The following is a 13,689-nucleotide window of genomic DNA, read 5'->3' as shown; positions in this document are numbered from 1 at the left end:
ACTAAAATAATTTTGACACAGTAAAGAAACTCTGCTTTATTAGTATATCCATGCTAGAAGAACAGCTAGTCTTAGAATACTAATTTTTCAAAAACTCAGTGGATGCAGTAATCCAGTGAACTAAAGCATTACATAGCTCTTTATATATGTATTCTTTACATATATGTAATATATGTCTTTATATATATTATGTATATTTATATCAAATATATATATGATATTTAAAGAAAACAAACAAAAAAGTTTCTCAAAGAAAATCCAATCTCACTGTGGTTACAGTTGTAAGAAATACTACATCTGCAATGATATCCCATTTCAATGATACAATGTGTTTCCAAATATCTTCTTGTGCCTTAGTATGTTTTCACCATTCCTATTGCAGGGCTGCCTTTTCATCAGATCAGGTGACCCCTCAGAAATCAAAGACTGATGTGGATGATCAAGCTACAGCAAGGTAACATAAGCAGATACAATGAAAACAGTGCTTTGATAAACATTGATAAATGTGATATTAAGTACTCTGTTTTCCATATTCGATAGCTCATTTGGACACGGTGTGTAATAAATGCAGCATTTACCTAGTCCTAACAATTGGCCTAGAAGTACAAACTATGAATTCCTTCTCATTGACTTGCTAAGTTATCTCTGATGTTTAATTTTTTTATTCTTTCAGTCTGTCTAGCCTGAATCTTAAAGAGCAGCATACAGATAGTTGCTGCAAATGTTTGGAAACAGATGAATTGAAGTAGTATGGATTATACAGTATATTTTCTTTGGTCTTCAATAAATTGTGGGAGAGGTAATATCTACACACTACTATGTATATAAACAAAAAAACAACTTGTGCATTGTAGTGTTAACATTTTAAATAGTAAAAACCCAACATATACCATTTAGTGTGACAAAATTAGTACATTCGAACAGATGGACTTGTTCTTGTGGTATGAGTTAGATGGCATATGTACTAATGTATCTTGGAAAGTGTACAGAATACCATGAAAACTATTGGTGGAAAAGACAGAGAAATTTTATTTATTTTTTTTTACTGAAGTTCCAGCAAATCATATGGTTCTCTACTGCTGGAGATGTTACATTTTTCAAAACAATCAGCAATAACCATGCAAAAAATATGACTCTCTGACCTCGACCAGAATAAAATGCCTGAATATGCAATTAAAACGTGAGTGGATTAGAAATAGATTTCCAGATATGCACTGAGAATTACAGTAGCTCATTTTGCAGTATTTACCTGGAAATATTAAATGGTGCAGACACTAAAATCAGTTTACATTAGCTAATTTTATTTAATTTGATTCATAAAGTACAGTTTTCTGAGGTCTGAAGCCACATTCTATATTATTTTGAATCATGCCCCCCTCACTCAAAGCCTCCAGTATGTAAAAACAGTACAAAATAATTAAGAAAGACATCAAAAAGATGTCTGACAGTGTAATCCCTAGGAAAAAAGCAATGTTTCAGTGAAACATTTTCCTGCCAACAAATGCGGGTGATCTTAGAAAATTAAATATGCCACTGTATTAACTAGGGAAGTCACAGCCATTCTTCACTCCTAAAGGCTTGTTAAGGTCTTACTTAATCCTCACCCTCAATCAGTTCACATTCATCATCCCCCGGTGGCTTTCATTACCATATCAAGCTTTGTATTCCTGTCCCTCCATTGGTGGAGAGATGGAGGAATATTTTACTGGTCTGCAAGTTTCTATGGTAACGTTGTGCTGCTACAGCTATTTGTGTCACTATATAAACTATAAGTAGCCTGTAATGTTAGTAGGCAAAATTCAGCCCCCTCTACTCCTGCTACAATTCCTTTACATTTGGCTTGTGCTTCAGATGTCATCCATCTGCTGCTGCTGTGTTAGCTTCATAAAACTACAGATTTTTGTTAAATTTACGCTAACCAAAAATGCATTAAGCAGCTGTCAGCAGAAGTGCCTTTTTTCTATTAAAAATGTCATATAAATACTACACTTCTGGCAAAAAATGGTTGTGCCACACAGGGGAAGTGAATGATAACACCAGCATTTATTAGAATAATATTTTATATTACATCTTTTAATTTCCTATATTTTTACTTAGAATGGAAAGATTTTCAGGTCATGCTTTTTAAAGTCATACTTAATTGATTATTTGTCTTTCACTCAGGATTCTGATAGGGATATTAAAGGAATAATGAATTAATTTCAGTATAAAATAAGTGGAAAATGGCAATTGTTTTCTATCAAACTGGTCAGCAATACACAGAAAATCTTTTGGAAGGGATTTACCTGAAAAGGATGTCAGATACTATCTCTTTTGGCTAAAAGTGTAAGCTTCATTGTGTACTGTTCCATGCAAGGCCTAACACTGATTCTGTTAACATAAAAAGCAATTTTTGCATTGTTTTCAAGTACAACAGTTAGACGTGGCATCCATCTTAAAACACAGAGTATACAATAATATATATAGCATATCTGGAGGCATGGACATACGGACCTCCACCTTATGGATATGATTAACAGAATGGAATAGGCATCTCATGATTAGTTAAGGCATTTATAGGTACACTAGACAACATAAGTGGGCTAGGATCCAGAAAAAGTAAAGATAACCACTGTCTAATAATTGTGTATTTTTCAGAGCATAATAGGTCATCCTCAAATCAGGTCTCTTGGTATCTTACAAATGCGGCAGCATATGAGCACTGCAATGGATACATACAGAAACTTTTTTCCGATTTACTCAATGGGTCTTTTATTCATTGCTTATCAAGTTCTTTTTGTGTTTTGTTTCCACTTCAGTGGAGATCCAAGATTCTCACTCTGTGTTTTTCCATTACAGAATTGTTGCAACCATTAACTGCAGGTGTTTAAAAAAATGCGTTTTTTAAAGAACCATGTTCTGTAGGTAATACTGTTAAACCACTTCAAACATCCCAAGGGTGTTTAACAACAGCTTTAGTTGATCTTTCCTTAATGATTATAGTTAGGACCAAAAATGTGTATTTCTATAAACTGCTTTTATATGGTGTTCACTTGTATTCAACTACGCTGCTTGCTTGCATGTGATCTATACAGAAAGTAACAGTATTTGGCACAGTGGGCCACATTTACCAGTGCAGTAACAAAGGTATTACTACCAAAAGATGCAGAATAATCAAAAAGCCATATTTCCAAGAGTTCATAAATTGTAGAAGTAATGAATTTATCTTTTATTTTGCATAGATATATCAGAATTTGTGTTGGACATATGTGAGGAGAAGCTTTTGAAGTGATAGTAACAGGGGCTGTATAAGAACTTAGAGATCTCACTCAGCTCTTAGAGCATCCTTGGTGAGATTGTCTGCTACCAGTGAATGACTCTTAGTCTGTAGGGGCACAGGGCATATTGTAGAAATTTTACAGAAGCATGCCTTTTTGGTATGCCATCAACAGCAGAGCTAGGTTGAAGAAAATGTTGCAGCTGTGTATTTGTATGTATGTGGGTAAGAGAGGCAATTTCTAGGGAACAGAAACAAGGAACTAGAATATTTTTCTGACATAATGAAGCAGATACTATGTTCTTGGCTCTTTAACATTTTATTTTCTATAAATTACCGTACATTGAATATTAGTTCTGTACCAGGTTTTCCCATATGGTACAGGGTAATTAACTATAATCACTCCTGTCAGATAGTAGCAAATTTAGACAATGCTGTAAATATGTTTGTATTATGCTCCTTTTTAATGATATTCCTCTTTGACCTGACATGTGTTGCCAGTTTTCATTATAAAAGATCATGAAAGAACAACACATTAATTACCTGTGCTTAAACTATCTCTTGTAACAAGGACACATTTTTCTGTGTCTATCAACATTTGGCAACTTTGAAGAGTGGAAAAAATAAGATACAAGGTTTTTTGAAATTATTTACAAAATTTGAGTAAATTGGTATCAACTTGGAATTTTTCAAACCAATGGAATTAAAACCATCATGTCAGGTCTCCTAAGTGAACATTTATTGATAAAACTTTTATTGTTCTAAAGCTGCAAAGAGCACAAACCTGAAAGAACACGTAGGTGCATTTTGAAGCATTGGCTAATTATGTGTTCCCATTACATGAAAGAGAGAAATCTGTTCTATGGAGAGAGACAGGCAATTCCAAACAGCCACTGGAAACATCCTAGAGAATTATCTTAGGTTTGACTAAAGTTTAGATGACCAAAATTAGAAGGCATGACTCCCACACAGGTATTCCTGTGTGACTTTTCCATTGTGATGTCTTTTTTGTTTGCTTTCACTTTTTAGTGAGACCTTCAGGAGACCTCTAAAATGTTCTGGAGGACACTTATGTCACTCAAAATGTTGGAAGCAAGGATACTAAAACAGAACTCATGAAGGCATATCCATAATTCAGTATTTGTAACTGCAGCCAGATCTTGCTTTGGCGACAACGACAATTTTTTCTTTATGGTAAAGTGAAGTGGCTTTACACTTTCTAAATTGTTTTTGATAGTACAAATTAATATAGTCATTTTTGATGATACATTTTTGCATTTCAGCAGAAGGCATTTCCTAGTGACAGGGACCTTCTGCCTCCCAATTCTGACAGATCAGGCATTCAGTGGAATGTTGGTTTACAGCTTTTCTGCATGTTGATATAAATGATTTCCTGTTGCAGAGCTTATGTGAAGAGATCCAAGCCCATTATTCCTAACTGAAAAGTTAATACAGTGTTTACAGGGTCATACATATCCTCCAAGCAAAACTGAATAAGTTGTTGTCCTTTTTTCAGTGATTTTTCCCAGTCCACCTCCTATAAAACATTCTGATCAACAGCTTCTTCCTCTGTATTTAACTCCAAAATCCTCTGGGTGAAGCATTACACTGGTTTTGGCACGGTATAAATTGGCTTTCACAGTTGACTGCAGACCTCTTCTGTTCCCTCATCCTCGGCTGTTACTGATGAAAGGGCTGAATGAGGGCTCCTGGCACTGATTAGTCAGCATAGTGGTGTGGAAGGAAATGCACCCTGCTTCAGAATAAATGCCACTCTTTTCTCAAAGAAATTCTTTATTCATTCTCAGTTATACTAATGATAAAATCTGATATAGGGACGGTAAAGCAGCCATGGACGGCAGATCAAAATTCAGCTGGGCCCATGATGTTAACCTTTATCCAGTGAGATGCCTGACATACTTAATGTACTCTAGACCAACTCTTTTAGTTCAGATTTGGAAGGTCCAGTTGGCAATCGGTTGTTTTTGTCTTCTTCTGTGCTGACATGACTAGGTCAGAAATGCCCTTAAGGTTCTAGCCAGACTTGGTTAGTGTGGTCTTTGCATATTGCATCATGTCAGAAGAAGGAACTGTTGATCAGAATGCTTTGTGGGAGGTCAACCGGGAGAGATCACTGAAGAAAGGACAACAGATGCAACTTGTTTGGTATCATATTTAGAAATATTATATATCTCTTATAATATCATCTGTTAGAAAGAGGGAGTCACCTCAGTAGTTTTTATTATCCTGCTCAGGGCTTTTAATCAGAAAACAGATGGAGATCTATTAAAAATACTGTGTATGACTCCTTTAATAGATCTGCCTCTGGCCTCACTGAGTATCCAGGGATTTGACATGAAGTGCCGCACTGATTAAAGACATTACGGCAAGTCTTGTGAAACTTGTGTGGTCCTTCAGTTTTCTGGTCCATAAAACAACACCTACAATATTGGTGCTTGGGTATTATGTGGACTGTTTGTGTATCAGCAAAGAGGGATGATGAAATTCTAGGTAACAAGGCAAGAATGCCTTCAGGAATTAGAGAACATCTGGAACTAGAAATGGGCTTAGCAAGACTTTTACAGGTTAAGTAAGCATTCACTGAATGACTAGAGAGTTGTGGTCACATACTTTCCTGTCTGATACTTGAGGTTCAAGAGCATGGCTTGGGCCTGTTTAAAATTTTGTTTCTCACTCTTTCCCACACATGTCCAGGATCAACTTCAGTTTGGCCTTAGCATAAGGACAGTCAGCAAAATGTGACCAAACTTTTTAAAATCTATTTTTGTTGACCGTTTTCTTCATTGCCTTTCCAATTTGCAAATACAAATATTTGAAAGGTTTTCGTTGCTTTCATCAAATAACTAATGACATCACTAAAGCTCTGTAGGCATGGTTCATGTTTCCTGTTTCTATGCCATTTGAAACTTTACCTGAATGTTTTCAAGATTAAAAAAACCCCAAAACCAAAAACCCCAAACCAAACCAAAAAAACTATTAGCTGTGCTTGAATGTCTGGATGGGATTCATTTGTGTTTTCCTTTCTGATGGTGATCTGACTTGTCACCAGTTAAACCAGAATTACGGAACTATTATCCACTGAAATAAATGAGATTCACAAACAGATCTCACAGAGCAGAAGGACTGAAAAGTATTAGATCATTATCTCAAGTGAACTGAGTTAGAAATCAAATGCAGACTGAAAGGCAAAGCAAAATGTAGACAATTCAATTTCTCTAAGTTTTTAATACAGAGCATAAGAGGAAAAAAATCATACTTTGTGATTGCATCATACATGGGCTGCCCAGGGAAGTGGTTGATTCACCATCCCTGGAGGTATTCAAAAAGCGAGTGGACAGGGTACTCCAGGGCATGGTTTAGGGGGCATAGTTAATGGTTGGACTCGATGATCTTGAAGGTCTTTTCCAACCGAAATGATTCTATGATTCTATGATTCATTTTTATAACTTTAAAGATTACTTACTGAACATGTCCATAGGTCTTTTGCACATTAAATCAAGGAAGACATTAGATACCCAACATTAATAAAATGAGATAACACAAAAGACATTTGTTCTGTAAATGAAGGCACATTTGCTGATATTGTTTCAGGGTCAGAGATATTAAGCTTTTGAAATTTAGCTAATTTCTGGAGAGCTTATCACACAAACCCTAAATAATTTCCCTTTTTGTTTGGGTCTGAGAGGCATAGGGGTCCAAGATATGGCAGAACAGGAGCGTCTGGTTAAACTAAGCCATAAATTTTGCATGCAGCATGCCTTGACAGCTTTTTTTAAACCTATTTTACTTATCTTCTTTGCTAGCCTTTTATTCTGCTGGACTCTCTTCATTAGTTGTCAAATTTCTAATCCTATTTTACACAGGCAGCTAGAGGCAAAATAGCAGACAGCAGCAGCAAAATTCGTGGTTAACAAGTTTATAGCATGAAGCCCACAGTGGCCCAGTTGCACATAGGTTTTTCTGGCCTTGAGAGTGGGGCTTTCTTGTAGATTCATAGTGCTACTTTAAGCATTTTTGTGCGAGGGGATGTTAAAGGCAGAATAGACTTTTTTTCTGGAGGTGGTCCCTTACAAAGGAAAAAGTAAATGAATTAATAGAATTATCTTCCATACTTCGGTGATGATAACAAACACACCTAGGTCTTATTCTAAGTCTTAACATTTTTATTTTATAATAAATTCATTGTTTTTTTCAATACTTGATCCTTTTGTACAAAATGTGATACAAAATCCTCTGTATTGCTGTTCCAAGTATTTTTATACAGAATACAAAAGTATATATTTGTTTTCCTGAGTTAGGTGCTCCTAAAAAATTCCAATCATGTCCTATGGTGGTATTAAAATATTTCATCTTCTTGAATTTACGAGCAAACTATATATTCTCCTCCTGGCAGGCTGTCTGACCTACCTCATTCTCATCCATTTCGAAAAATACGCACTCTAGGCAGAATGTTCACAGTGATGTAATGTCTGTCTCTGAAAATGCTATGCTTGGAGGTGGCATCCTTTGGAATGACCTATGAAAAATGTCACCATCTATTACAAGCCACCTACCATATTTGAAAGATATTTTCCCAGGTTTGTCTAAACTGCTTTGTGTAGAAGTTTTATGCTGCTGTTTTCCATCATCATCTGTATTTTTTAAAATTGTCGACATATTTAAGAAATAGGAATTCAATTCAGCCATCCTTGGACATTGAAATAGTTTATTTTTTCAAATGACAGTTATATCTGCAACTGGAAAACCTTCTCCACAACAGCCTTTCACTGCATCTTATATTCTCATATTCAAGGAGCTTCTTTAATGTATGAATATATAGGTTAGTCTCTTCTCCACTTTAATACTTGACATCTCTTTTAGAAGTATTAGAAAAGGTATAAATTGTATTGCTGATTTTTAGCATGCTAACAACTCTCAAATGAAACCTAAACTGAAATTCTGTTTAGGCTCTGTATTGCACATCCACTCTAATTTTTAATGTGAGACTGGGTTATGCGGTGATGTCAACACTGGTACCCACTGTGTGCTATTGCTAAAGTAAATGTAGCTTTGCTAACAACGAGAGATTAAAAAACTCAGCAAAAGTATGCCCTGAACCTAATCAGATAAGTTCTGACCTATCCACTATTTCCTGCAGCTTGCCCTGCTTTACATCTTATCCTTTTATAAACAACAGCTTTCAAACTTTAACTTCAGTTGCTAATAACCTGAACTATGCTTGAACCAGCAGTTGAAGTTGCGTATCGTATGACCTCTGCTTTGCACTAGCCAGCCACCTCAAGGCAAAGAACTTGCAAGATGTCAGCCCTGATTACTTGCTGCAGTCATGTCAAGCAGATGTTTCATGAGGGTGAAAGTTTGAGAAATGTTACCAGTGCAATAAATTAATATCTTCTAAGGGTTATGTTTTACAGAAGTTTTGTTCCATAGGAACCATAAAGCGTAGCTGAACAGGTCAGTCAGCATGTATTTTTGTGCTGTAATCTGCAGCTGCAACTGTTTCTGTTCACTTCTTAGCACTCTTCAGTGTTGGTGTTCTATAAATCAGGCTGCAAGTTGACAAGGAGTGCACATGCAGCCTAGACTTTTATTACTTTTGTTACTATCCCTTTGGACAGTAAGTAAAATCTTCCTTGCAAGCCAGTCAGTGCATTGGGATACTCAAAGCACTGAAAATAATGTATGAGGAAGTAAAAAAATGCTGCTGGCTGCAAAGTCTACAGAAGGGAACTAGCTCATCTATCCCTTGAGTTGCACCAAGGGTTAATATGGGCCAGTACACACATTTCTGAATGAATGATTCTTAAATTATTGGAAGTTTGTAAATCTGCCCGCCCCCCCCCCCCCCCCAATTTCCAAACAGGTAATAGGTCAAGGTTGAAGTATTTTAGATAACTCCTCTTTTTTTGTTTGAAAACTCTGTGCAAAGTCAACAGAGCAATTTAAGGTGAAGCAAATCTGAAGCTATCTGGGAAGAGTGTTAAAATACATGTGAAAACTTAAAAAGATTGTGTTTCAAAGCCAGAATCTTTCCTGCTGATCTACAGGAGTTTCTTCCTTCCCTGTCAACAGAAATATGTTACCTACAAGAAGAACAAGTATATAAGTGATATAACTTCCCAGTGTTCTACAATCAATTTCTATAGCGTTATTAATTCAATTGTGTAGCATTTGATAAAAAAACACTAAGATATTTTAACATTTCTTACAAAGGTTAACACAAGAAGTTCTAGTATTTGGGCCTTGTGGTGGGAGCATATTTTACCTACATTGTATTTGCTTATTTTTATAGGAAGGTGTCTTCAGTAAATTTATCTGATTCTGAAGGAAGAACCCCCAGGAATTATTAAAAAATATGAAATTGAAAATTGTAAAAAAGTTAATACAATATTTTATATCTATACCATGAGTAAAAATTTCAAACATATCTGTTCTACTGAGCTAAGTCTCATAGAAAATGTATTGGAATTTGGTTCTGCAAATGCTTATATTCCTTTGAAAATCAGACATAGGAGCGTACTGGCCTGCAGGGCACGGCTTTGCTACCGTCACAGCCTTTCTGTTGCTCCACACTGTGAAAGTCAGCAGAAGTAAGCAGAAAGGCTACTGATAACCCTGCTGAGTAAACTGCATATAATCCTATGATTGCAACCAGAATGAACAGGAGTCCCAACTCTCCTGCTTTCTGTGCTTTGGGTGAATATGCAACACTAAGGCCGACACATACGTGAGGGTTGCATAGCACACAAAGATCATAACTGAGGTAGCTGCAATTGCAAAGCTTCAGTAGGCTTTATAGAAGACTTAATGTGCATATTTTAAATACCTCTAAGAACATAAAGGAATGGAGGATGCAGCAGACAAGAATAATAATGTATATTTTACTCAAGCCAGACACATACACAGCTGGAGGTTTTTTCTTAATACAAATAGCAAAAATATAAGCCAACAAAGTAACTATCTGTGGTCTTATTAGACTTATTATCATTTTAGTGTTGCTACCTCCAAGTACTGAGGAAGCAATTTGCCATCCAGTTTGTAAAGGAAAGGATAATTTTGGATAACCACAAGACTCTGGCTTCTGGAGGAAAACTCTGAAAAGTATGAAATCTGTGATAATATAAGGAGAATTTACAAAAATATATAATATGTAGATTTATTAATGACTGGCATGGAATTCTTGCTAAGTGGCAGTAGACTCTCCTTGCATTGAACTGGTTTTGTTTCATTCCTAAGCAAACGGAGGTCTTGATAATCTCATCAAAGAGAGCCCTAAAGCTGGCAAACATGACCAAGAAGAAATCTGAAAAGGCTGTCTTTATCTTTCACTGAGATGCTGTTTCATGACAGAACCGTTCAGAATGAAATGTCAGTAATGAGACTGTATGGAACACTGTTGACTACCAGGTTACAGAACAGGTCCTACAGCGGGGGCACTGTCATACCATCATGGGCATCACTCTTTTCCCATTGCTTTCTTTTGAGGAGTAAATTTTTCAATTTTTTGTAGTGAGTTAAGGTTACTAGATAGTAACTTTTTAGGTAAAGTTGCTGAAAGTTCTTTAGTAGAGGAGATTGCAGTTGGAAAATGCATTTTCATGAAAATGAAGTGTTTTATAGAAATGTTAACACCAGTGCAACCTTTTGAAGGGAAATAAAGGCAGTCAAAGCAACACCCCATGTTTTGACTTGATACTACTAAATGTTCCATTCAAAGAGTATAAAAGACATTGATTTATATTTCTATTTTTAATAGTTACATTATATTAATATATATTACAGGTTTAATGTTAGTATATTGAAAAAGAAAATTAATTAACGAACAAGATCTAATTCAAGGAAGATTTTTTTTTCCGTTATATCAGATAATAATAGTAAATCACATCCTATTTCTTTTACGGAAGTTCAAGGATCAGTGGATGTAACTAGTTCTCAGCATTGCTCAGCTTCAACATGAAATTTCTTATGACAAGGGAGAGTTTATTTGGGAAGGGGCTGGTCTAGATAGCCTACCAAATAGACTAATGGACTTTTTGCTGATTTATCCAGAAAGACTTAGTCCATAATTACCTTTTAGCTAAGAAATTGTTCATGCACATATCAGGAATACTTGGCTAATTGTATTTTCTCGTAAAGATTTTTATTATATCATAGCATATTAAAAGGGAGGTACTCTTTGAAGTTGTCCATGATGCATGTTCAGCGGGAATTATACTTTTTGACATAAGTATTAGTTATAACTTGTTGTTTCCAAAACATAATTTGGTCCTCTTGTTCCAGAAGAGTGTGTGCTTATGTGCATATGGTGGGCATATGGCTGTGTCTATGAATATCTTTGAATTACTAAAATGATGTATGCTTTGAACTTTTCATCAGTTTAATTTTGTCTTTCATAAAGAATGTGTCAATTATAATTTCTTTTTAAGTGAGTATTTAATTTGGCTAATTGACAGCTGGCTATACTAATTGTGATTTCATCTGGTTTTTGTTCTGTCTTTAAAGGAACCAAGATCTTGGTAACCTCATCAAAGTAAATCCAAGTTCTTTCACAAGTGATAAGGAGTAAGTCTTCAAAGTTTCTCAGGCCCTGCTTTTCTAAGGCAGTGAGTAGTTTGTAACTGTGAGAATGTCAGGAAAGGTAATGTTGCAAATCTGTAAAAAGTTTATAGATTAATAAGTAGCATTCCTTATACAGAATGATGAGTATAAAAGTACAGATTAATTAACTGACATGCGTGCTATCAGCTGAACAAAAAATATGTATGGCAAGCTTCCATACATGCCTTATATGCTTCCTCAATAAAATTATTAAAGAAATATTTTAATATAGTTAGAGAAGGGGCATTAAACAAAATATTGCAGAACTCATGGATGATAAGTGTTGCCCCAACAGGGTGTAACAAAGCATTTAATTCAGCAAGGGCAGTAATCCATAAAGAACAGCTTGAACTTACATTTTTGAACAGCACATCAGTTCAGTGTGTTTCAGGCAAAGTATCTTGTGGTCGGTAAGCAGCCCTTCAGCATATGGAAAGGGAAGATCTGCCAGTGTACTGTGCTACTAAGAGCTATGTAATATTTGTCACACCTAACACTGAAATTCTACAGATAATTTCAAGAATGATGTTCTAAACAGTAGCAGCACATAAACGTTGCTAACGTGATCATCTATTTTACAGTAGGCAATCTCACATATATGCATACATACATACATATATATTTGTACACTTAGCACTAACCTGTAAGTTGAGTCTGATTTTTTTGCAAATTTTAATTCACAGAGAATTTATTAGGGTAGAGTCCAATACTTTGAGACACTACTGAATTTTAGGAGACATCCAAAGTTTTAAGATTAATAAGCCTATTATTGAAGTGAGCAAGTTAGCAGCTTCACAGATCTAACTTAGTCTTTTCCTTTTGCTCCCTACTTCTACTTAAAGGGGATCAGGGTTTTTTACATTAGTTAGAGTGCTTTTCATAGGTCATACCATTCTCTAATTTGCTGAACCATTTAAAAATAATTTTAAAAAAAACCAGAGGAAAAACTAACCGCTAGTTTAATTGTATGTATGAAATTTTAAAAAAAGTGTTTCCTTATATGTAAACTTTGTGAGTCTTTGGATGCTTACTTTTTCAGTATAAGTACAGACATCATCAATGCTTTAAGTGTTAACTATGATGACACATGGAGGTAATTTCTTATCATTCCAAAAGCAAAAATATGTGGACATTTGGACATATTTTTAGGTGTCGTCTTAAGAAGTAGAAGTTTCTTAGTTTAAATAAAAACATATTTTTTGCAAATTAATGATGCAAACAAGCATTAAGCTGCTGGGAGCCTGTAAATGAATACTAAGTTCTTTGAAAGTTCATGTTTCTCCTTCACTGTCTTGACTGGCAAAGAACAATCTTAAACTACTGCATTGATACAATTAAACAAAGCCTTATTATTTTCTTGGCTGTACTAGATAATATTTTTTATTTAATTGTACAGAACTTTACCCTGTTACTGAAAAACTGTAAACATATTTTCTTATTATGGTCAAAACCATAAGTATTTGCAAATTTTGAACGTAAACTTAAGTAACGATTTACTTTTTCCCTTTAAATGTGTGCATAAATATATTTCTTTCTTTTACTACACTTTACCTCTTCCCAGATAGGGGGAATATTTTAACAGTTGTATTTGTTTGTTGTTTCAGAGGAAAAGACCTTGAGGATTTTACTGGAATAAATACTGCTGGTCAGAAAAATAAGAGGCAAGGCTGTCATAATCTTTCCCTTATATACTTATAAAATGTTTGTGGTTGGTTTGATATTAGTATTAGTTCTGTTCTGTAAAGATCATTAGAGGAATCAAAACTAATATTTTTATTTCATTTAAACCATAGAATTATAACTTTTTAAAATTC

At 35.0% G+C, this 13,689-nt stretch overlaps 1 long non-coding RNA gene across 1 annotated transcript; it reads left to right on the top strand.

Annotated features, from left to right (window-relative positions):
• The first annotated feature begins 382 nt into the window (after positions 1-382).
• On the top strand, positions 383-13,536 carry LOC128141069 (uncharacterized). Its single transcript, XR_008234887.1, has 3 exons — positions 383-454; positions 11,780-11,839; positions 13,480-13,536. It is a non-coding gene; the product is annotated as an uncharacterized LOC128141069 (long non-coding RNA).
• The last annotated feature ends 153 nt before the right edge of the window (positions 13,537-13,689 follow it).

The sequence above is a fragment of the Harpia harpyja genome, chromosome 4 (genome assembly GCF_026419915.1).
Source record: "Harpia harpyja isolate bHarHar1 chromosome 4, bHarHar1 primary haplotype, whole genome shotgun sequence".
NCBI classification, from domain to species: Eukaryota; Metazoa; Chordata; class Aves; order Accipitriformes; family Accipitridae; genus Harpia; species Harpia harpyja.
Note: the sequence above shows the minus strand (reverse complement) of the source record. Positions and strands in the feature narration are given on the sequence as shown.